The sequence below is a fragment of the Hypanus sabinus genome, chromosome X2 (genome assembly GCF_030144855.1).
Source record: "Hypanus sabinus isolate sHypSab1 chromosome X2, sHypSab1.hap1, whole genome shotgun sequence".
Lineage (NCBI taxonomy): Eukaryota > Metazoa > Chordata > Chondrichthyes > Myliobatiformes > Dasyatidae > Hypanus > Hypanus sabinus.
Window position 1 is genome coordinate 28210 of NC_082739.1, and position 26806 is coordinate 55015.

Sequence of the window (26806 nt, forward strand, 5' to 3'; positions counted from 1 at the left end):
CCAGCTGGTGTCCTGTCATAATGACAGATCAGATGTGGAGAATACTCCCACCTGGTGGTGTCATGCCACAATGACAGTTCGTCTGTAGACAATACTCCCACCTGGTGGTGTCCTGTCATAACGACAGATCAGATGTGTACAACACTCCCACCTGCTGGTGTCCTGCCGCCATGACAAATGAGATGTGGAGAATACTCCCACCTGGTGGTGTCCTGTCACAATGAAGGATTAGGTGAAGACAGAAAACCCACCTGGTGGTGACCTGTCGGTATGACAAGTTTTGCAACAAAATCCTAACCCTTACCCTCATGTGAGCCTATCCGCCATAGCAGTTCACATATCACTGCTCAAAACTCGACAGCCTTACCTGTGACTGCCACATATATACATCCACCAGCTCAACACTCAAACCTAACCCTAAAGTCCAAAAGGGACACACACCCCTACAAACCCTAGGCACTCCCCGTCTAACCCTGGCTTAGGCCCCACAAACCCTAAACACACCCCTAGTAAACCTTGCTAAACCCCCACAAACTGGATATCCTATATCAAGGGGAACAAGATTCAACAAAGGCAAGTGTTGGACCTGGTTAATGAGAGCGTGGGCCGGATCAAGGTGGCAGGGTCACGTGAAACTGAATCTCAAGTGGCGAGATCAAAAATCACAAGAGGGCATTTCAGCCCACTGCCCGCATAATCTCAACCTAACCCTAACCCTAACCTCTGCCAGCCAAACATGTAGATCCACCAGCCCTACACTCAAACCTAATCCTAAAGTCCAAAAGGGGCAGACACCCCCACAAACCCTAGGCAAATTCCAAAAGGGGCACACACCCCCAAAAACCCTAGGCACTCCCCGATCTCATACTTCAAATTCTGCAGGCTAACCTCTGCCAGCCAAACATATACATCCACCAGCCCTACACTCAAACCTAATCCTAAAGTCCAAAAGGGGCACACACCCCCACAAACCCTAGGCAAATTCCAAAAGGGGCAGACACCCCCACAAACCCTAGGCAACTAGCAAAAGGGGCACACAACCCCACAAACCCTAGGCACTCCCCGATTAACCCTTGCTAAACCCCCACAAGCCGGATATCCTATGTCGAGAGGGGCAAGATTCAACAAAGGCAAGTGTGGGACCTGGTTAATGAAGGCGTGGGCCAGATCAAAGTGGCAGGGTCACGTGAAACGGAATCTCAAGTGAGGAGATCAAAAATCACAAGAGGGCTTTTTAACCCACTGCCCGCATAATCTCAACCTAACCCAATTTCAACCTAACCTTAACCCTAACCCTAATAACAGTTTGTCTGTGTACAACATTTCCACCTGCAGATGTCCTGCGGCAGGGACTGATCCCTTGTTGACAACACTCCCACCTTGTGGTGTCCTGCCACAATAACAGTTCGTCTGTAGACAATACTCCCACCTGGTGGTGTCCTGTCATAACGACAGATCAGATGTGTACAACACTCCCACCTGGTGGTGTCCTGCCACCATGACAGATCAGATGTGGACAATACTCCCACCTGGTGGTGTCCTGTCATAACGACAGATCAGATGTGGACAATACTCCCACCTGCTGGAGTCCTGCCGCCATGACAGATCAGATGTAGACAATACTCCCACCTGGTGGTGTCCTGTCATAACGACAGATCAGGTGTGTACAACACTCCCACCTGCTGGCGTCCTGCCGCCATGACAGATCAGATGTGGACAATACTCCCACCTGGTGGTGTCCTGTCACAATGAAGGATTAGGTGAAGACAAAAATCCCACCTGGTGGTGACCTGTTGGTATGACAGTTTTGCAACAAAATCCTAACCCTTACCCTCATGCGAGCCTATCCGCCATAGCAGTTCATACATCACTGCTCAAAACTCGACAGCCTTACCTGTGACTGCCACATATATACATCCACCAGCTCAACACTCAAACCAAATCCTAAAGTGCAAAAGGGGCACACAACCCCACAAACCCTAGGCACTCCCCGATCTCATACATCAAATTCTGCAGGCTAACCTCTGCTAGCCAAACATGTACATCCACCAGCCCTACACTCAAACCTAATCCTATAGTCCAAAAGCGGTACACACCCCCACAAACCCTAGGCAAATTCCAAAAGGGGCACACGCCCCCACAAACCCGAGGCAACTTCCAAAAGGGGCACACACCCCCACAAACCCTAGGCACTCCCCGATTAACCCTTGCTAATCCCCAACGAACCGGAAAGGGCAAGATTCAAAAAAGGCAAGTGTGGGACCTGGTTAATGAAGGCGTGGGCCAGATCAAAGTGGCAGGGTCACGTGAAACGGAATCTCAAGTGAGGAGATCAAAAATCACTAGAGGGCTTTTTAGCCCACTGCCCGCATAATTTCAACCTAACCCAATTTCAACCTAACCCTAACCCTAACCCTAATGACAGTTTGTCTGTGTACAACATTTCCACCTGCAGATGTCCTGCGGCAAGGACTGATCCCTTGTTGACAACACTCCCACCTTGTGGTGTCCTGTCATAACGACAGATCAGATGTGTACAACACTCCCACCAGCTGGTGTCCTGTCATAATGACAGATCAGATGTGGAGAACACTCCCACCTGGTGGTGTCTTGCCACAATGACAGTTCGTCTGTAGACAATACTCCCACCTGGTGGTGTCCTGTCATAACGACAGATCAGATGTGTACAACACTCCCACCTGCTGGTGTCCTGCCGCCATGACAAATGAGATGTGGAGAATACTCCCACCTGGTGGTGTCCTGTCACAATGAAGGATTAGGTGAAGACAAAAAACCCACCTGGTGGTGACCTGTCGGTATGACAAGTTTTGCAACAAAATCCTAACCCTTACCCTCATGTGAGCCTATCCGCCATAGCAGTTCACATATCACTGCTCAAAACTCGACAGCCTTACCTGTGACTGCCACATATATACATCCACCAGCTCAACACTCAAACCAAATCCTAAAGTGCAAAAGGGGCACACACCCCCACAAACCCTAGGCACTCCCCAATTAACCCTTGCTAAACCCCCACAAACCGGATTTCCTATGTCGAGAGGGGCAAGATTCAACAAAGGCAAGTGTTGGACCTGGTTAATGAAGGCGTGGGCCAGATCAAAGTGGCAGGGTGATGTGAAACGGAATCTCAAGTGAGGAGATCAAAAATCACAAGAGGGCTTTTTAGCCCACTGCCCGCATAATTTCAACCTAAACTATCAGTGACACGCTCTTCATTCTCCCGGCCCATGAAAGGCTAATAAGAAAGCCCAGATACACACAAGGCGAGGCAGAACCAGTAAATTAAACCCCGGATGGGGACGACAGACAGGTCAGAGCTAAACTCAGGTACAGCTCTGCTGAATGCCCAGTAAACACTCTCAATTTAACCCATGCAATCCCAGGCATACAGGTGCCAGGTAGTGATATTTAAAAATATCATTACCCTCAGAATTACATGCCTCTCATTATGGGTCCCTGGGAAAAATACAAGCTGTGTATGAGTCGGACACTGTTGGGCCGCTTCTGTAGGCTGTCTAGTGATTAAAGGCCCGAAACAGCCGAGGATCCGAATGTTCACTACTTAGGATGTGCCCCAGTGCACACCCGGTTCGCTGAACCAAGTGGTGTGGGACCACGATAATGAAAGGCATGGCCCAGACTAACCTGACTTTCCCGTACAAGCCTAGCCAGCATAGCAGCTCAGACTTCAAACTCTGCAGACTAACCTCTGCCAGCCAAACATATAGATCCACCAGCCCTACACTCAAACCTAATCCTAAAGTGCAAAAGGGGCACACAACCCCACAAACCCTAGGCACTCCCCGATCTCATACATCAAATTCTGCAGGCTAACCTCTGCTAGCCAAACATGTACATCCACCAGCCCTACACTCAAACCTAATCCTATAGTCCAAAAGCGGTACACACCCCCACAAACCCTAGGCAAATTCCAAAAGGGGCACACGCCCCCACAAACCCGAGGCAACTTCCAAAAGGGGCACACACCCCCACAAACCCTAGGCACTCCCCGATTAACCCTTGCTAATCCCCAACGAACCGGAAAGGGCAAGATTCAAAAAAGGCAAGTGTGGGACCTGGTTAATGAAGGCGTGGGCCAGATCAAAGTGGCAGGGTCACGTGAAACGGAATCTCAAGTGAGGAGATCAAAAATCACTAGAGGGCTTTTTAGCCCACTGCCCGCATAATTTCAACCTAACCCAATTTCAACCTAACCCTAACCCTAACCCTAATGACAGTTTGTCTGTGTACAACATTTCCACCTGCAGATGTCCTGCGGCAAGGACTGATCCCTTGTTGACAACACTCCCACCTTGTGGTGTCCTGTCATAACGACAGATCAGATGTGTACAACACTCCCACCAGCTGGTGTCCTGTCATAATGACAGATCAGATGTGGAGAACACTCCCACCTGGTGGTGTCTTGCCACAATGACAGTTCGTCTGTAGACAATACTCCCACCTGGTGGTGTCCTGTCATAACGACAGATCAGATGTGTACAACACTCCCACCTGCTGGTGTCCTGCCGCCATGACAAATGAGATGTGGAGAATACTCCCACCTGGTGGTGTCCTGTCACAATGAAGGATTAGGTGAAGACAAAAAACCCACCTGGTGGTGACCTGTCGGTATGACAAGTTTTGCAACAAAATCCTAACCCTTACCCTCATGTGAGCCTATCCGCCATAGCAGTTCACATATCACTGCTCAAAACTCGACAGCCTTACCTGTGACTGCCACATATATACATCCACCAGCTCAACACTCAAACCAAATCCTAAAGTGCAAAAGGGGCACACACCCCCACAAACCCTAGGCACTCCCCAATTAACCCTTGCTAAACCCCCACAAACCGGATTTCCTATGTCGAGAGGGGCAAGATTCAACAAAGGCAAGTGTTGGACCTGGTTAATGAAGGCGTGGGCCAGATCAAAGTGGCAGGGTGATGTGAAACGGAATCTCAAGTGAGGAGATCAAAAATCACAAGAGGGCTTTTTAGCCCACTGCCCGCATAATTTCAACCTAAACTATCAGTGACACGCTCTTCATTCTCCCGGCCCATGAAAGGCTAATAAGAAAGCCCAGATACACACAAGGCGAGGCAGAACCAGTAAATTAAACCCCGGATGGGGACGACAGACAGGTCAGAGCTAAACTCAGGTACAGCTCTGCTGAATGCCCAGTAAACACTCTCAATTTAACCCATGCAATCCCAGGCATACAGGTGCCAGGTAGTGATATTTAAAAATATCATTACCCTCAGAATTACATGCCTCTCATTATGGGTCCCTGGGAAAAATACAAGCTGTGTATGAGTCGGACACTGTTGGGCCGCTTCTGTAGGCTGTCTAGTGATTAAAGGCCCGAAACAGCCGAGGATCCGAATGTTCACTACTTAGGATGTGCCCCAGTGCACACCCGGTTCGCTGAACCAAGTGGTGTGGGACCACGATAATGAAAGGCATGGCCCAGACTAACCTGACTTTCCCGTACAAGCCTAGCCAGCATAGCAGCTCAGACTTCAAACTCTGCAGACTAACCTCTGCCAGCCAAACATATAGATCCACCAGCCCTACACTCAAACCTAATCCTAAAGTCCAAAAGGGGCACACACCCCCACAAACCCTAGGCAAATTCCAAGAGGGGCAGACACCCCCACAAACCCTAGGCAACTTCCAAGGGGGGCACACACCCCCACAAACCCTAGGCACTCCCCGATTAACCTTTGTTAAATCCCCATAAACCGGATATCCTATGTCGAGAGGGGTAGGATTCAACAAGGGCAAGTGTGGGACCTGGTTAATGAAGGCGTGGGCCAGATCAAAGTGGCAGGGTCACGTGAAACGGAATCTCGTGAGGAGATCAAAAATCACAAGAGGGCTTTTTAGCCCACTGCCCGCATAATCTCAACCTAACCCAATTTCAACCTAACCCTAACCCTAACCCTAATGACAGTTTGTCTGTGTACAACATTTCCACCTGCAGATGTCCTGCGGCAAGGACTGATCCCTTGTTGACAACACTCCCACCTTGTGGTGTCCTGTCATTACGACAGATCAGATGTGTACAACACTCCCACCAGCTGGTGTCCTGTCATAATGACAGATCAGATGTGGAGAATACTCCCACCTGGTGGTGTCATGCCACAATGACAGTTCGTCTGTAGACAATACTCCCACCTGGTGGTGTCCTGTCATAACGACAGATCAGATGTGTACAACACTCCCACCTGCTGGTGTCCTGCCGCCATGACAAATGAGATGTGGAGAATACTCCCACCTGGTGGTGTCCTGTCACAATGAAGGATTAGGTGAAGACAGAAAACCCACCTGGTGGTGACCTGTCGGTATGACAAGTTTTGCAACAAAATCCTAACCCTTACCCTCATGTGAGCCTATCCGCCATAGCAGTTCACATATCACTGCTCAAAACTCGACAGCCTTACCTGTGACTGCCACATATATACATCCACCAGCTCAACACTCAAACCTAACCCTAAAGTCCAAAAGGGACACACACCCCTACAAACCCTAGGCACTCCCCGTCTAACCCTGGCTTAGGCCCCACAAACCCTAAACACACCCCTAGTAAACCTTGCTAAACCCCCACAAACTGGATATCCTATATCAAGGGGAACAAGATTCAACAAAGGCAAGTGTTGGACCTGGTTAATGAGAGCGTGGGCCGGATCAAGGTGGCAGGGTCACGTGAAACTGAATCTCAAGTGGCGAGATCAAAAATCACAAGAGGGCATTTCAGCCCACTGCCCGCATAATCTCAACCTAACCCTAACCCTAACCTCTGCCAGCCAAACATGTAGATCCACCAGCCCTACACTCAAACCTAATCCTAAAGTCCAAAAGGGGCAGACACCCCCACAAACCCTAGGCAAATTCCAAAAGGGGCACACACCCCCAAAAACCCTAGGCACTCCCCGATCTCATACTTCAAATTCTGCAGGCTAACCTCTGCCAGCCAAACATATACATCCACCAGCCCTACACTCAAACCTAATCCTAAAGTCCAAAAGGGGCACACACCCCCACAAACCCTAGGCAAATTCCAAAAGGGGCAGACACCCCCACAAACCCTAGGCAACTAGCAAAAGGGGCACACAACCCCACAAACCCTAGGCACTCCCCGATTAACCCTTGCTAAACCCCCACAAGCCGGATATCCTATGTCGAGAGGGGCAAGATTCAACAAAGGCAAGTGTGGGACCTGGTTAATGAAGGCGTGGGCCAGATCAAAGTGGCAGGGTCACGTGAAACGGAATCTCAAGTGAGGAGATCAAAAATCACAAGAGGGCTTTTTAACCCACTGCCCGCATAATCTCAACCTAACCCAATTTCAACCTAACCTTAACCCTAACCCTAATAACAGTTTGTCTGTGTACAACATTTCCACCTGCAGATGTCCTGCGGCAGGGACTGATCCCTTGTTGACAACACTCCCACCTTGTGGTGTCCTGCCACAATAACAGTTCGTCTGTAGACAATACTCCCACCTGGTGGTGTCCTGTCATAACGACAGATCAGATGTGTACAACACTCCCACCTGGTGGTGTCCTGCCACCATGACAGATCAGATGTGGACAATACTCCCACCTGGTGGTGTCCTGTCATAACGACAGATCAGATGTGGACAATACTCCCACCTGCTGGAGTCCTGCCGCCATGACAGATCAGATGTAGACAATACTCCCACCTGGTGGTGTCCTGTCATAACGACAGATCAGGTGTGTACAACACTCCCACCTGCTGGCGTCCTGCCGCCATGACAGATCAGATGTGGACAATACTCCCACCTGGTGGTGTCCTGTCACAATGAAGGATTAGGTGAAGACAAAAATCCCACCTGGTGGTGACCTGTTGGTATGACAGTTTTGCAACAAAATCCTAACCCTTACCCTCATGCGAGCCTATCCGCCATAGCAGTTCATACATCACTGCTCAAAACTCGACAGCCTTACCTGTGACTGCCACATATATACATCCACCAGCTCAACACTCAAACCAAATCCTAAAGTGCAAAAGGGGCACACAACCCCACAAACCCTAGGCACTCCCCGATCTCATACATCAAATTCTGCAGGCTAACCTCTGCTAGCCAAACATGTACATCCACCAGCCCTACACTCAAACCTAATCCTATAGTCCAAAAGCGGTACACACCCCCACAAACCCTAGGCAAATTCCAAAAGGGGCACACGCCCCCACAAACCCGAGGCAACTTCCAAAAGGGGCACACACCCCCACAAACCCTAGGCACTCCCCGATTAACCCTTGCTAATCCCCAACGAACCGGAAAGGGCAAGATTCAAAAAAGGCAAGTGTGGGACCTGGTTAATGAAGGCGTGGGCCAGATCAAAGTGGCAGGGTCACGTGAAACGGAATCTCAAGTGAGGAGATCAAAAATCACTAGAGGGCTTTTTAGCCCACTGCCCGCATAATTTCAACCTAACCCAATTTCAACCTAACCCTAACCCTAACCCTAATGACAGTTTGTCTGTGTACAACATTTCCACCTGCAGATGTCCTGCGGCAAGGACTGATCCCTTGTTGACAACACTCCCACCTTGTGGTGTCCTGTCATAACGACAGATCAGATGTGTACAACACTCCCACCAGCTGGTGTCCTGTCATAATGACAGATCAGATGTGGAGAACACTCCCACCTGGTGGTGTCTTGCCACAATGACAGTTCGTCTGTAGACAATACTCCCACCTGGTGGTGTCCTGTCATAACGACAGATCAGATGTGTACAACACTCCCACCTGCTGGTGTCCTGCCGCCATGACAAATGAGATGTGGAGAATACTCCCACCTGGTGGTGTCCTGTCACAATGAAGGATTAGGTGAAGACAGAAAACCCACCTGGTGGTGACCTGTCGGTATGACAAGTTTTGCAACAAAATCCTAACCCTTACCCTCATGTGAGCCTATCCGCCATAGCAGTTCACATATCACTGCTCAAAACTCGACAGCCTTACCTGTGACTGCCACATATATACATCCACCAGCTCAACACTCAAACCTAACCCTAAAGTCCAAAAGGGACACACACCCCTACAAACCCTAGGCACTCCCCGTCTAACCCTGGCTTTGGCCCCACAAACCCTAAACACACCCCTAGTAAACCTTGCTAAACCCCCACAAGCTGGATATCCTATATCAAGGGGAACAAGATTCAACAAAGGCAAGTGTTGGACCTGGTTAATGAGAGCGTGGGCCGGATCAAGGTGGCAGGGTCACGTGAAACTGAATCTCAAGTGGCGAGATCAAAAATCACAAGAGGGCATTTCAGCCCACTGCCCGCATAATCTCAACCTAACCCTAACCCTAACCTCTGCCAGCCAAACATGTAGATCCACCAGCCCTACACTCAAACCTAATCCTAAAGTCCAAAAGGGGCAGACACCCCCACAAACCCTAGGCAAATTCCAAAAGGGGCACACACCCCCACAAACCCTAGGCACTCCCCGATCTCATACTTCAAATTCTGCAGGCTAACCTCTGCCAGCCAAACATAAACATCCACCAGCCCTACACTCAAACCTAATCCTAAAGTCCAAAAGGGGCACACCCCCCCACAAACCCTAGGCAAATTCCAAAAGGGGCAGACACCCCCACAAACCCTAGGCAACTTCCAAAAGGGGCACACACCCCCACAAACCCTAGGCGCTTCCCGATTAACCCTGGCTTCAGCCCCACAAAGCCTAAGCACACCCCGATTAACCCTTTCTAAACCCAACAAACCCGATATACATACATCCACCAGCCCAACACTCAAACCTAATCCTAAGGTCCAAAAGGGGCACACACCCGCACACACCCTAAACACATTTCGACTAGCCCTGGCTCCAGCACCACAAACCCTAAGCACACCCCAATTGACCCCTGCTAAACCCCCACATACCCGACATATACCTCCACCAGCCCAGCAGACAAACCTAATCCTAAAGTCCAAAAGGGACACACACCCCCACAAACCCTAAGCCACTAGCAAAAGGGGCACACAACCCCAAAAACCCTAGGCACTCCCTGATTAACCCTTGCTAAACCCCCGCAAACCGGATATCCTATGCCGAGAGGGGCAAGATTCAACAAAGGCAAGTGTGGGACCTGGTTAATGAAGGCGTGGGCCAGATCAAAGTGGCAGGGTCACGTGAAACGGAATCTCAAGTGAGGAGATCAAAAATCACAAGAGGGCTTTTTAGCCCACTGCCCGCATAATTTCAACCTAACCTATCAGTGACACGCTCTTCCTTCTCCCGGCCCATGAAAGGCCAATAAGAAAGCCCAGATACACACAAGGCGAGGCAGAACCAGTAAATTAAACCCCGGATGGGGACGACAGACAGGTCAGAGCTAAACTCAGGTACAGCTCTGCTGAATGCCCAGTAAACACTCTCAATTTAACCCATGCAATCCCAGGCATACAGGTGCCAGGTAGTGATATTTAAAAATATCATTACCCTCAGAATTACATGCCTCTCATTATTGGTCCCTGGGAAAAATACAAGCTGTGTATGAGTCGGACACTGTTGGGCCGCTTCTGTAGGCTGTCTAGTGATTAAAGGCCCGAAACAGCCGAGGATCCGAATGTTCACTACTGACGATGTGCCCCAGTGCACACCCGGTTCGCTGAACCAAGTGGTGTGGGACCACGATAATGAAAGGCATGGCTCAGACTAACCTGACTTCCCCATACAAGCCTAGCCAGCATAGCAGCTCATACTTCAAATTCTGCAGGCTAACCTCTGCCAGGCAAACATATAAATCCACCAGCCCTACACTGAAAACTAAGCCTAAAGCCCAAAAGGGGCACACACCCCCACAAACACTAGGTAAATTCCAAAAGGGGCACACACCCCCACAAACCCTTGGCAGCTCATACTTCAAACTCTGCAGCCTCTCTGTCAGCCAAACATGTACATCCACCAGCCCTACACTCAAACCTAATCCTGAAGTCCAAAAGGGGCACACACCCCCACAAACCCTAGGCAAATTCCAAAAGGGGCAGACACCCCCACAAACCCTAGGCAAATTCCAAAAGGGGCACACACCTCCAGAAACCCTAGGCAACTAGCAAAAGGGGCACACAACCCCACAAACCCTAGGCACTCCCCGATTAACCCTTGCTAAACCCCCACAAGCCGGATATCCTATGTCGAGAGGGGCAAGATTCAACAAAGGCAAGTGTGGGACCTGGTTAATGAAGGCGTGGGCCAGATCAAAGTGGCAGGGTCACGTGAAACGGAATCTCAAGTGAGGAGATCAAAAATCACAAGAGGGCTTTTTAACCCACTGCCCGCATAATCTCAACCTAACCGAATTTCAACCTAACCTTAACCCTAACCCTAATAACAGTTTGTCTGTGTACAACATTTCCACCTGCAGATGTCCTGCGGCAGGGACTGATCCCTTGTTGACAATACTCCCACCTTGTGGTGTCCTGCCACAATGACAGTTCGTCTGTAGACAATACTCCCACCTGGTGGTGTCCTGTCATAACGACAGATCAGATGTGTACAACACTCCCACCTGGTGGTGTCCTGCCACCATGACAGATCAGATGTGGACAATACTCCCACCTGGTGGTGTCCTGTCATAACGACAGATCAGATGTGGACAATACTCCCACCTGCTGGAGTCCTGCCGCCATGACAGATCAGATGTAGACAATACTCCCACCTGGTGGTGTCCTGTCATAACGACAGATCAGGTGTGTACAACACTCCCACCTGCTGGCGTCCTGCCGCCATGACAGATCAGATGTGGACAATACTCCCACCTGGTGGTGTCCTGTCACAATGAAGGATTAGGTGAAGACAAAAATCCCACCTGGTGGTGACCTGTTGGTATGACAGTTTTGCAACAAAATCCTAACCCTTACCCTCATGCGAGCCTATCCGCCATAGCAGTTCATACATCACTGCTCAAAACTCGACAGCCTTACCTGTGACTGCCACATATATACATCCACCAGCTCAACACTCAAACCAAATCCTAAAGTGCAAAAGGGGCACACAACCCCACAAACCCTAGGCACTCCCCGATCTCATACATCAAATTCTGCAGGCTAACCTCTGCTAGCCAAACATGTACATCCACCAGCCCTACACTCAAACCTAATCCTATAGTCCAAAAGCGGTACACACCCCCACAAACCCTAGGCAACTTCCAAAAGGGGCACACACCCCCACAAACCCTAGGCACTCCCCGATTAACCCTTGCTAATCCCCAACGAACCGGAAAGGGCAAGATTCAAAAAAGGCAAGTGTGGGACCTGGTTAATGAAGGCGTGGGCCAGATCAAAGTGGCAGGGTCACGTGAAACGGAATCTCAAGTGAGGAGATCAAAAATCACTAGAGGGCTTTTTAGCCCACTGCCCGCATACTTTCAACCTAACCCTAACCCTAACCCTAATGCGACTAACCTCTGCCAGGCAAACATATAAATCCACCAGCCCTACACTGAAAGCTAATCCTAAAGTCCAAGAGGGGCACACACCCCCACAAACCCTAGGCAAATTCCAAAAGGGGCACACGCCCCCACAAACCTGAGGCAACTTCCAAAAGGGGCACACACCCCCACAAACCCTAGGCACTCCCCAATTAACCCTTGCTAAACCCCCACAAACCGGATATCCTATGTCGAGACGGGCAAGATTCAAAAAAGGCAAGTGTGGGACCTGGTTAATGAAGGTGTGGGCCAGATCAAAGTGGCAGGGTGACGTGAAACAGAATCTCAAGTGAGGAGATGAAAAATCACAAGAGGGCTTTTTAGCCCACTGCCCGCATAATCTCAACCTAACCCTAATGCCGAATCTGAAAGACATACTAGTCAGTACCAAAGTACGAGCAGCGCCAAACTGTGAGGTGGGAAATTGCAGGGCATGCATATACCTGAGAATTTCAAAAAGCATACACAACAGAGGCACAGGAAAGTGGGCCGAGATCGAGCAGAGGATAACCTGTGAACAAAAGAATGTAGTATATGCAATCCAGTGCACACTATGCCATATTATATACGTAGGGGAGACGGGCAACAGCCTGAGAACCAGACTCATGGGACACCTCAGTAACATCAGAAGGGGTATCCAAAACAGACCGGTTAGCAGACACTTCCAGGAACATGGGGGGTACTTCTTAAAAATATTAGGCCTGGAAACTAACATAAACTGGACAAACGCCCAAAAAAAAAGAACAGAGAGGAGATGGATTGAAACACTGCAGACTTATTCTCCGCACGGCCTGAACGAGGCCTAAAGAGCTAGGCTGCCCTGGAATTAAACCCTTAGAAATAGCATGACCCGCACAATTACATGCCTTTCATTAGCTGGTCCAGGGGTAATACACACGCCAAGCATGATCACCTTGGCGGGGCCGTCTCGGGGAGGGTGTCTAATGTAAAGGCCGAAAAACACCTGACGATCCGAGAGTACATTACTGACGATGTGTCCCAGGACACGATAATGAAAGGCATCGACCAGATTAACCAGACTTCCCCATACAAGCCTAGCTGGCATAGCAGCTCATATCTCAAACTCTGCAGCCTAAACCCTCCCAACAAAACATAAACATCCACCAGCCCTACACACAAACCTAATCCTAAGGTCCAAAAAGGGGCACACACCCCCACAAACCCTAGGCGCTTCCCGATTAACCCTTTCTAAACCCCAGAAACCCGATATATATACATCCACCAGCCCAACACTCAAACCTAATCCTAAGGTCCAAAAGGGGCACACACCCGCACACATCCTAAACACATTTCGACTAGCCCTGGCTCCAGCACCACAAACCCTAAGCACACCCCAATTGACCCCTGCTAAACCCCCACATACCCGACATATACCTCCACCAGCCCAGCAGACAAACCTAATCCTAAAGTCCAAAAGGGACACACACCCCCACGAACCCTAAGCCACTAGCAAAAGGGGCACACAACCCCAAAAACCCTAGGCACTCCCTGATTAACCCTTGCTAAACCCCCGCAAACCGGATATCCTATGTCGAGAGGGGCAAGATTCAACAAAGGCAAGTGTGGGACCTGGTTAATGAAGGCGTGGGCCAGATCAAAGTGGCAGGGTCACGTGAAACGGAATCTCGTGAGGAGATCAAAAATCACAAGAGGGCTTTTTAGCCCACTGCCCGCATAATTTCAACCTAACCTATCAGTGACACGCTCTTCCTTCTCCCGGCCCATGAAAGGCCAATAAGAAAGCCCAGATACACACAAGGCGAGGCAGAACCAGTAAATTAAACCCCGGATGGGGACGACAGACAGGTCAGAGCTAAACTCAGGTACAGCTCTGCTGAATGCCCAGTAAACACTCTCAATTTAACCCATGCAATCCCAGGCATACAGGTGCCAGGTAGTGATATTTAAAAATATCATTACCCTCAGAATTACATGCCTCTCATTATTGGTCCCTGGGAAAAATACAAGCTGTGTATGAGTCGGACACTGTTGGGCCACTTCTGTAGGCTGTCTAGTGATTAAAGGCCCGAAACAGCCGAGGATCCGAATGTTCACTACTGACGATGTGCCCCAGTGCACACCCGGTTCGCTGAACCAAGTGGTGTGGGACCACGATAATGAAAGGCATGGCTCAGACTAACCTGACTTCCCCATACAAGCCTAGCCAGCATAGCAGCTCATACTTCAAATTCTGCAGGCTAACCTCTGCCAGGCAAACATATAAATCCACCAGCCCTACACTGAAAACTAAGCCTAAAGCCCAAAAGGGGCACACACCCCCACAAACACTAGGTAAATTCCAAAAGGGGCACACACCCCCACAAACCCTTGGCAGCTCATACTTCAAACTCTGCAGCCTCTCTGTCAGCCAAACATGTACATCCACCAGCCCTACACTCAAACCTAATCCTGAAGTCCAAAAGGGGCACACACCCCCACAAACCCTAGGCAAATTCCAAAAGGGGCAGACACCCCCACAAACCCTAGGCAAATTCCAAAAGGGGCACACACCTCCAGAAACCCTAGGCAACTAGCAAAAGGGGCACACAACCCCACAAACCCTAGGCACTCCCCGATTAACCCTTGCTAAACCCCCACAAGCCGGATATCCTATGTCGAGAGGGGCAAGATTCAACAAAGGCAAGTGTGGGACCTGGTTAATAAAGGCGTGGGCCAGATCAAAGTGGCAGGGTCACGTGAAACGGAATCTCAAGTGAGGAGATCAAAAATCACAAGAGGGCTTTTTAACCCACTGCCCGCATAATCTCAACCTAACCGAATTTCAACCTAACCTTAACCCTAACCCTAATAACAGTTTGTCTGTGTACAACATTTCCACCTGCAGATGTCCTGCGGCAGGGACTGATCCCTTGTTGACAATACTCCCACCTTGTGGTGTCCTGCCACAATGACAGTTCGTCTGTAGACAATACTCCCACCTGGTGGTGTCCTGTCATAACGACAGATCAGATGTGTACAACACTCCCACCTGGTGGTGTCCTGCCACCATGACAGATCAGATGTGGACAATACTCCCACCTGGTGGTGTCCTGTCATAACGACAGATCAGATGTGGACAATACTCCCACCTGCTGGAGTCCTGCCGCCATGACAGATCAGATGTAGACAATACTCCCACCTGGTGGTGTCCTGTCATAACGACAGATCAGGTGTGTACAACACTCCCACCTGCTGGCGTCCTGCCGCCATGACAGATCAGATGTGGACAATACTCCCACCTGGTGGTGTCCTGTCACAATGAAGGATTAGGTGAAGACAAAAATCCCACCTGGTGGTGACCTGTTGGTATGACAGTTTTGCAACAAAATCCTAACCCTTACCCTCATGCGAGCCTATCCGCCATAGCAGTTCATACATCACTGCTCAAAACTCGACAGCCTTACCTGTGACTGCCACATATATACATCCACCAGCTCAACACTCAAACCAAATCCTAAAGTGCAAAAGGGGCACACAACCCCACAAACCCTAGGCACTCCCCGATCTCATACATCAAATTCTGCAGGCTAACCTCTGCTAGCCAAACATGTACATCCACCAGCCCTACACTCAAACCTAATCCTATAGTCCAAAAGCGGTACACACCCCCACAAACCCTAGGCAAATTCCAAAAGGGGCACACGCCCCCACAAACCCTAGGCACTCCCCGATTAACCCTTGCTAATCCCCAACGAACCGGAAAGGGCAAGATTCAAAAAAGGCAAGTGTGGGACCTGGTTAATGAAGGCGTGGGCCAGATCAAAGTGGCAGGGTCACGTGAAACGGAATCTCAAGTGAGGAGATCAAAAATCACTAGAGGGCTTTTTAGCCCACTGCCCGCATACTTTCAACCTAACCCTAACCCTAACCCTAATGCGACTAACCTCTGCCAGGCAAACATATAAATCCACCAGCCCTACACTGAAAGCTAATCCTAAAGTCCAAGAGGGGCACACACCCCCACAAACCCTAGGCAAATTCCAAAAGGGGCACACGCCCCCACAAACCTGAGGCAACTTCCAAAAGGGGCACACACCCCCACAAACCCTAGGCACTCCCCAATTAACCCTTGCTAAACCCCCACAAACCGGATATCCTATGTCGAGACGGGCAAGATTCAAAAAAGGCAAGTGTGGGACCTGGTTAATGAAGGTGTGGGCCAGATCAAAGTGGCAGGGTGACGTGAAACGGAATCTCAAGTGAGGAGATGAAAAATCACAAGAGGGCTTTTTAGCCCACTGCCCGCATAATCTCAACCTAACCCTAATGCCGAATCTGAAAGACATACTAGTCAGTACCAAAGTACGAGCAGCGCCAAACTGTGAGGTGGGAAATTGCAGGGCATGCATATACCTGAGAATTTCAAAAAGCATACACAACAGAGGCACAGGAAAGTGGGCCGAGATCGAGCAGAGGATAACCTGTGAACAAAAGAATGTAGTATATGCAATCCAGTGCACACTATGCCATATTATATACGTAGGGGAGACGGGCAACAGCCTGAGAACCAGACTCATGGGACACCTCAGTAACATCAGAAGGGGTATCCAAAACAGACCGGTTAGCAGACACTTCCAGGAACATGGGGGGTACTTCTTAAAAATATTAGGCCTGGAAACTAACATAAACTGGACAAACGCCCAAAAAAAAAGAACAGAGAGGAGATGGATTGAAACACTGCAGACTTATTCTCCGCACGGCCTGAACGAGGCCTAAAGAGCTAGGCTGCCCTGGAATTAAACCCTTAGAAATAGCATGACCCGCACAATTACATGCCTTTCATTAGCTGGTCCAGGGGTAATACACACGCCAAGCATGATCACCTTGGCGGGGCCGTCTCGGGGAGGGTGTCTAATGTAAAGGCCGAAAAACACCTGACGATCCGAGAGTACATTACTGACGATGTGTCCCAGGACACGATAATGAAAGGCATCGACCAGATTAACCAGACTTCCCCATACAAGCCTAGCTGGCATAGCAGCTCATATCTCAAACTCTGCAGCCTAAACCCTCCCAACAAAACATAAACATCCACCAGCCCTACACACAAACCTAATCCTAAGGTCCAAAAAGGGGCACACACCCCCACAAACCCTAGGCGCTTCCCGATTAACCCTTTCTAAACCCCAGAAACCCGATATATATACATCCACCAGCCCAACACTCAAACCTAATCCTAAGGTCCAAAAGGGGCACACACCCGCACACATCCTAAACACATTTCGACTAGCCCTGGCTCCAGCACCACAAACCCTAAGCACACCCCAATTGACCCCTGCTAAACCCCCACATACCCGACATATACCTCCACCAGCCCAGCAGACAAACCTAATCCTAAAGTCCAAAAGGGACACACACCCCCACAAACCCTAAGCCACTAGCAAAAGAGGCACACAACCCCAAAAACCCTAGGCACTCCCTGATTAACCCTTGCTAAACCCCCGCAAACCGGATATCCTATGTCGAGAGGGGCAAGATTCAACAAAGGCAAGTGTGGGACCTGGTTAATGAAGGCGTGGGCCAGATCAAAGTGGCAGGGTCACGTGAAATGGAATCTCGTGAGGAGATCAAAAATCACAAGAGGGCTTTTTAGCCCACTGCCCGCATAATCTCAACCTAACCCAATTTCAACCTAACCCTAACCCTAACCCTAATGACAGTTTGTCTGTGTACAACATTTCCACCTGCAGATGTCCTGCGGCAAGGACTGATCCCTTGTTGACAACACTCCCACCTTGTGGTGTCCTGCCGCAATGACAGTTCGTCCGTAGACAATACTCCCACCTGGTGGTGTCCTGTCATAACGACAGATCAGATGTGTACAACACTCCCACCAGCTGGTGTCCTGTCATAATGACAGATCAGATGTGGAGAACACTCCCACCTGGTGGTGTCTTGCCACAATGACAGTTCGTCTGTAGACAATACTCCCACCTGGTGGTGTCCTGTCATAACGACACATCAGATGTGTACAACACTCCCACCTGCTGGTGTCCTGCCGCCATGACAAATGAGATGTGGAGAATACTCCCACCTGGTGGTGTCCTGTCACAATGAAGGATTAGGTGAAGACAGAAAACCCACCTGGTGGTGACCTGTCGGTATGACAAGTTTTGCAACAAAATCCTAACCCTTACCCTCATGTGAGCCTATCCGCCATAGCAGTTCACATATCACTGCTCAAAACTCGACAGCCTTACCTGTGACTGCCACATATATACATCCACCAGCTCAACACTCAAACCTAACCCTAAAGTCCAAAAGGGACACACACCCCTACAAACCCTAGGCACTCCCCGTCTAACCCTGGCTTTGGCCCCACAAACCCTAAACACACCCCTAGTAAACCTTGCTAAACCCCCACAAGCTGGATATCCTATATCAAGGGGAACAAGATTCAACAAAGGCAAGTGTTGGACCTGGTTAATGAGAGCGTGGGCCAGATCAAGGTGGCAGGGTCACGTGAAACTGAATCTCAAGTGGCGAGATCAAAAATCACAAGAGGGCATTTCAGCCCACTGCCCGCATAATCTCAACCTAACCCTAACCCTAACCTCTGCCAGCCAAACATGTAGATCCACCAGCCCTACACTCAAACCTAATCCTAAAGTCCAAAAGGGGCAGACACCCCCACAAACCCTAGGCAAATTCCAAAAGGGGCACACACCCCCACAAACCCTAGGCACTCCCCGATCTCATACTTCAAATTCTGCAGGCTAACCTCTGCCAGCCAAACATAAACATCCACCAGCCCTACACTCAAACCTAATCCTAAAGTCCAAAAGGGGCACACCCCCCACAAACCCTAGGCAAATTCCAAAAGGGGCAGACACCCCCACAAACCCTAGGCAACTTCCAAAAGGGGCACACACCCCCACAAACCCTAGGCGCTTCCCGATTAACCCTGGCTTCAGCCCCACAAAGCCTAAGCACACCCCGATTAACCCTTTCTAAACCCAACAAACCCGATATACATACATCCACCAGCCCAACACTCAAACCTAATCCTAAGTTCCAAAAGGGGCACACACCCGCACACACCCTAAACACATTTCGACTAGCCCTGGCTCCAGCACCACAAACCCTAAGCACACCCCAATTGACCCCTGCTAAACCCCCACATACCCGACATATACCTCCACCAGCCCAGCAGACAAACCTAATCCTAAAGTCCAAAAGGGACACACACCCCCACAAACCCTAAGCCACTAGCAAAAGGGGCACACAACCCCAAAAACCCTAGGCACTCCCTGATTAACCCTTGCTAAACCCCCGCAAACCGGATATCCTATGTCGAGAGGGGCAAGATTCAACAAAGGCAAGTGTGGGACCTGGTTAATGAAGGCGTGGGCCAGATCAAAGTGGCAGGGTCACGTGAAACGGAATCTCAAGTGAGGAGATCAAAAATCACAAGAGGGCTTTTTAGCCCACTGCCCGCATAATTTCAACCTAACCTATCAGTGACACGCTCTTCCTTCTCCCGGCCCATGAAAGGCCAATAAGAAAGCCCAGATACACACAAGGCGAGGCAGAACCAGTAAATTAAACCCCGGATGGGGACGACAGACAGGTCAGAGCTAAACTCAGGTACAGCTCTGCTGAATGCCCAGTAAACACTCTCAATTTAACCCATGCAATCCCAGGCATACAGGTGCCAGGTAGTGATATTTAAAAATATCATTACCCTCAGAATTACATGCCTCTCATTATTGGTCCCTGGGAAAAATACAAGCTGTGTATGAGTCGGACACTGTTGGGCCGCTTCTGTAGGCTGTCTAGTGATTAAAGGCCCGAAACAGCCGAGGATCCGAATGTTCACTACTGACGATGTGCCCCAGTGCACACCCGGTTCGCTGAACCAAGTGGTGTGGGACCACGATAATGAAAGGCATGGCTCAGACTAACCTGACTTCCCCATACAAGCCTAGCCAGCATAGCAGCTCATACTTCAAATTCTGCAGGCTAACCTCTGCCAGGCAAACATATAAATCCACCAGCCCTACACTGAAAACTAAGCCTAAAGCCCAAAAGGGGCACACACCCCCACAAACACTAGGTAAATTCCAAAAGGGGCACACACCCCCACAAACCCTTGGCAGCTCATACTTCAAACTCTGCAGCCTCTCTGTCAGCCAAACATGTACATCCACCAGCCCTACACTCAAACCTAATCCTGAAGTCCAAAAGGGGCACACACCCCCACAAACCCTAGGCAAATTCCAAAAGGGGCAGACACCCCCACAAACCCTAGGCAAATTCCAAAAGGGGCACACACCTCCAGAAACCCTAGGCAACTAGCAAAAGGGGCACACAACCCCACAAACCCTAGGCACTCCCCGATTAACCCTTGCTAAACCCCCACAAGCCGGATATCCTATGTCGAGAGGGGCAAGATTCAACAAAGGCAAGTGTGGGACCTGGTTAATGAAGGCGTGGGCCAGATCAAAGTGGCAGGGTCACGTGAAACGGAATCTCAAGTGAGGAGATCAAAAATCACAAGAGGGCTTTTTAACCCACTGCCCGCATAATCTCAACCTAACCGAATTTCAACCTAACCTTAACCCTAACCCTAATAACAGTTTGTCTGTGTACAACATTTCCACCTGCAGATGTCCTGCGGCAGGGACTGATCCCTTGTTGACAATACTCCCACCTTGTGGTGTCCTGCCACAATGACAGTTCGTCTGTAGACAATACTCCCACCTGGTGGTGTCCTGCCACCATGACAGATCAGATGTGGACAATACTCCCACCTGGTGGTGTCCTGTCATAACGACAGATCAGATGTGGACAATACTCCCACCTGCTGGAGTCCTGCCGCCATGACAGATCAGATGTAGACAATACTCCCACCTGGTGGTGTCCTGTCATAACGACAGATCAGGTGTGTACAACACTCCCACCTGCTGGCGTCCTGCCGCCATGACAGATCAGATGTGGACAATACTCCCACCTGGTGGTGTCCTGTCACAATGAAGGATTAGGTGAAGACAAAAATCCCACCTGGTGGTGACCTGTTGGTATGACAGTTTTGCAACAAAATCCTAACCCTTACCCTCATGCGAGCCTATCCGCCATAGCAGTTCATACATCACTGCTCAAAACTCGACAGCCTTACCTGTGACTGCCACATATATACATCCACCAGCTCAACACTCAAACCAAATCCTAAAGTGCAAAAGGGGCACACAACCCCACAAACCCTAGGCACTCCCCGATCTCATACATCAAATTCTGCAGGCTAACCTCTGCTAGCCAAACATGTACATCCACCAGCCCTACACTCAAACCTAATCCTATAGTCCAAAAGCGGTACACACCCCCACAAACCCTAGGCAACTTCCAAAAGGGGCACACACCCCCACAAACCCTAGGCACTCCCCGATTAACCCTTGCTAATCCCCAACGAACCGGAAAGGGCAAGATTCAAAAAAGGCAAGTGTGGGACCTGGTTAATGAAGGCGTGGGCCAGATCAAAGTGGCAGGGTCACGTGAAACGGAATCTCAAGTGAGGAGATCAAAAATCACTAGAGGGCTTTTTAGCCCACTGCCCGCATACTTTCAACCTAACCCTAACCCTAACCCTAATGCGACTAACCTCTGCCAGGCAAACATATAAATCCACCAGCCCTACACTGAAAGCTAATCCTAAAGTCCAAGAGGGGCACACACCCCCACAAACCCTAGGCAAATTCCAAAAGGGGCACACGCCCCCACAAACCTGAGGCAACTTCCAAAAGGGGCACACACCCCCACAAACCCTAGGCACTCCCCAATTAACCCTTGCTAAACCCCCACAAACCGGATATCCTATGTCGAGACGGGCAAGATTCAAAAAAGGCAAGTGTGGGACCTGGTTAATGAAGGTGTGGGCCAGATCAAAGTGGCAGGGTGACGTGAAACGGAATCTCAAGTGAGGAGATGAAAAATCACAAGAGGGCTTTTTAGCCCACTGCCCGCATAATCTCAACCTAACCCTAATGCCGAATCTGAAAGACATACTAGTCAGTACCAAAGTACGAGCAGCGCCAAACTGTGAGGTGGGAAATTGCAGGGCATGCATATACCTGAGAATTTCAAAAAGCATACACAACAGAGGCACAGGAAAGTGGGCCGAGATCGAGCAGAGGATAACCTGTGAACAAAAGAATGTAGTATATGCAATCCAGTGCACACTATGCCATATTATATACGTAGGGGAGACGGGCAACAGCCTGAGAACCAGACTCATGGGACACCTCAGTAACATCAGAAGGGGTATCCAAAACAGACCGGTTAGCAGACACTTCCAGGAACATGGGGGGTACTTCTTAAAAATATTAGGCCTGGAAACTAACATAAACTGGACAAACGCCCAAAAAAAAAGAACAGAGAGGAGATGGATTGAAACACTGCAGACTTATTCTCCGCACGGCCTGAACGAGGCCTAAAGAGCTAGGCTGCCCTGGAATTAAACCCTTAGAAATAGCATGACCCGCACAATTACATGCCTTTCATTAGCTGGTCCAGGGGTAATACACACGCCAAGCATGATCACCTTGGCGGGGCCGTCTCGGGGAGGGTGTCTAATGTAAAGGCCGAAAAACACCTGACGATCCGAGAGTACATTACTGACGATGTGTCCCAGGACACGATAATGAAAGGCATCGACCAGATTAACCAGACTTCCCCATACAAGCCTAGCTGGCATAGCAGCTCATATCTCAAACTCTGCAGCCTAAACCCTCCCAACAAAACATAAACATCCACCAGCCCTACACACAAACCTAATCCTAAGGTCCAAAAAGGGGCACACACCCCCACAAACCCTAGGCGCTTCCCGATTAACCCTTTCTAAACCCCAGAAACCCGATATATATACATCCACCAGCCCAACACTCAAACCTAATCCTAAGGTCCAAAAGGGGCACACACCCGCACACATCCTAAACACATTTCGACTAGCCCTGGCTCCAGCACCACAAACCCTAAGCACACCCCAATTGACCCCTGCTAAACCCCCACATACCCGACATATACCTCCACCAGCCCAGCAGACAAACCTAATCCTAAAGTCCAAAAGGGACACACACCCCCACGAACCCTAAGCCACTAGCAAAAGGGGCACACAACCCCAAAAACCCTAGGCACTCCCTGATTAACCCTTGCTAAACCCCCGCAAACCGGATATCCTATGTCGAGAGGGGCAAGATTCAACAAAGGCAAGTGTGGGACCTGGTTAATGAAGGCGTGGGCCAGATCAAAGTGGCAGGGTCACGTGAAACGGAATCTCGTGAGGAGATCAAAAATCACAAGAGGGCTTTTTAGCCCACTGCCCGCATAATCTCAACCTAACCCAATTTCAACCTAACCCTAACCCTAATGACAGTTTGTCTGTGTACAACATTTCCACCTGCAGATGTCCTGCGGCAAGGACTGATCCCTTGTTGACAACACTCCCACCTTGTGGTGTCCTGCCGCAATGACAGTTCGTCCGTAGACAATACTCCCACCTGGTGGTGTCCTGTCATAACGACAGATCAGATGTGTACAACACTCCCACCTGCTGGTGTCCTGCAACCATGACAGATCAGATGTGGAGAATACTCCCACCTGGTGGTGTCCTGCCGCAATGACAGTTCGTCCGTAGACAATACTCCCACCTGGTGGTGTCCTGTCATAACGACAGATCAGATGTGTACAACACTCCCACCTGGTGGTGTCCTGCCACCATGACAGATCAGATGTGGACAATACTCCCACCTGGTGGTGTCCTGTCATAACGACAGATCAGATGTGGACAATACTCCCACCTGCTGGAGTCCTGTCGCCATGACAGATCAGATGTAGACAATACTCCCACCTGGTGGTGTCCTGTCATAACGACAGATCAGGTGTGTACAACACTCCCACCTGCTGGCGTCCTGCCGCCATGACAGATCAGATGTGGACAATACTCCCACCTGGTGGTGTCCTGTCACAATGAAGGATTAGGTGAAGACAGAAAACCCACCTGGTGGTGACCTGTCAGTATGACAAGTTTTGCAACAAAATCCTAACCCTTACCCTCATGTGAGCCTATCCGCCATAGCAGTTCACATATCACTGCTCAAAACTCGACAGCCTTACCTGTGACTGCCACATATATACATCCACCAGCTCAACACTCAAACCAAATCCTAAAGTGCAAAAGGGGCACACACCCCCACAAACCCCAGGCACTCCCCAATTAACCCTTGCTAAACCCCCACAAACCGGATTTCCTATGTCGAGAGGGGCAAGATTCAACAAAGGCAAGTGTTGGACCTGGTTAATGAAGGCGTGGGCCAGATCAAAGTGGCAGGGTTACGTGAAACGGAATCTCAAGTGAGGAGATCAAAAATCACAAGAGGGCTTTTTAGCCCACTGCCCGCATAATTTCAACCTAAACTATCAGTGACACGCTCTTCATTCTCCCGGCCCATGAAAGGCCAATAAGAAAGCCCAGATACACACAAGGCGAGGCAGAACCAGTAAATTAAACCCCGGATGGGGACGACAGACAGGTCAGAGCTAAACTCAGGTACAGCTCTGCTGAATGCCCAGTAAACACTCTCAATTTAACCCATGCAATCCCAGGCATACAGGTGCCAGGTAGTGATATTTAAAAATATCATTACCCTCAGAATTACATGCCTCTCATTATGGGTCCCTGGGAAAAATACAAGCTGTGTATGAGTCGGACACTGTTGGGCCGCTTCTGTAGGCTGTCTAGTGATTAAAGGCCCGAAACAGCCGAGGATCCGAATGTTCATTACTTAGGATGTGCCCCAGTGCACACCCGGTTCGCTGAACCAAGTGGTGTGGGACCACGATAATGAAAGGCATGGCCCAGACTAACCTGACTTTCCCGTACAAGCCTAGCCAGCATAGCAGCTCAGACTTCAAACTCTGCAGACTAACCTCTGCCAGCCAAACATATAGATCCACCAGCCCTACACTCAAACCTAATCCTAAAGTCCAAAAGGGGCACACACCCCCACAAACCCTAGGCAAATTCCAAGAGGGGCAGACACCCCCACAAACCCTAGGCAACTTCCAAGGGGGGCACACACCCCCACAAACCCTAGGCACTCCCCGATTAACCTTTGTTAAATCCCCATAAACCGGATATCCTATGTCGAGAGGGGTAGGATTCAACAAGGGCAAGTGTGGGACCTGGTTAATGAAGGCGTGGGCCAGATCAAAGTGGCAGGGTCACGTGAAACGGAATCTCGTGAGGAGATCAAAAATCACAAGAGGGCTTTTTAGCCCACTGCCCGCATAATCTCAACCTAACCTATCAGTGACACGCTCTTCATTCTCCCGGCCCAAGAAAGGCCAATAAGAAAACCCAGATATTTTAACCCAAAAATTGACATAGAAGTTGGAGATTAAGACCAACCCCTGATATAATTAATTAAGTAATTGATAAATCATTAGCAGAAGTGACGAATTTACCTAGGTTATATAACCCCATCATGCCCATAGAACAATGAAGTAATGGGTTGAACCCTACAGTCATAATAAACTAATATAATCTAAAAAGAGGAATAATTTGAGATCTCACCTACTAGGGGTTATGAAATTAGAAATGAAAAATTTAGAGTTAAAAGAATGGAGGGGTCCACCAACCCTGAGGGACAATTAGCAGATAATGTACCTTTAAGAGTTGAGCAAACAAGGTGGGCCGGTTTCTTAGCAATAGCCAGGTTTGCAGCAGGTGGACAATTAGGTTTTAGTATCACATTAGTTAAAAGAGGCCCTGCGGGGGGAGGAAGGTGAGGGACGTTTTAACTGGACAGCAGTACTGTCTGGGTTTAGAGACTCCACAGAAGACCCGAGTGACGGACGAGAGTCGAGTTGGACCTCCCGGTCGGGAATCACGCTTTTTTGAAGGCAATCCGCTGGAGTCGAAATCGCAGACGCAAGACAAGCAGTAGGAACATTATTCTTTTATTTATTGTCTTACTTACATTATTGTCTTAATGATGTGGAAAGGCAAAGATAGGAGAGGTTGTGTGGATCGATACCTGCCAGGTGGGCGAGTGGATAACTCCGGTTTCTACCGGGACCCCGGTGCCCCTGGGGATTCCTTCTCAACCACGGTCAGGTTAATTTATAAAATAGTCCAGAACCTTCATCATATGAAAATTCTGGAAAAACAGTCCCAACCACCGAAGGGAATCATGAAGCAGGCCCACAGATTCTCCGCATGGCCTGAACGAGGCCTAAGGAGCTAGGCCGCCCTGGAATTAAACCCTTAGAAGTAGCATGACCTGCACAATTCCATGCCTT

The 26806-nt window shown here is 49.6% G+C and overlaps 1 long non-coding RNA gene across 1 annotated transcript in view; it reads left to right on the forward strand.

The window, feature by feature from the left end:
• LOC132385063 (uncharacterized) overlaps positions 1 to 26450 on the forward strand; it is a 40416-nt gene extending 13966 nt beyond the window's left edge. The window contains exon 3 of the long non-coding RNA XR_009509061.1: positions 26333 to 26450. This is a non-coding gene — a long non-coding RNA (uncharacterized LOC132385063). The remainder of the gene's footprint in view (positions 1 to 26332) is intronic.
• The last annotated feature ends 356 nt before the right edge of the window (positions 26451 to 26806 follow it).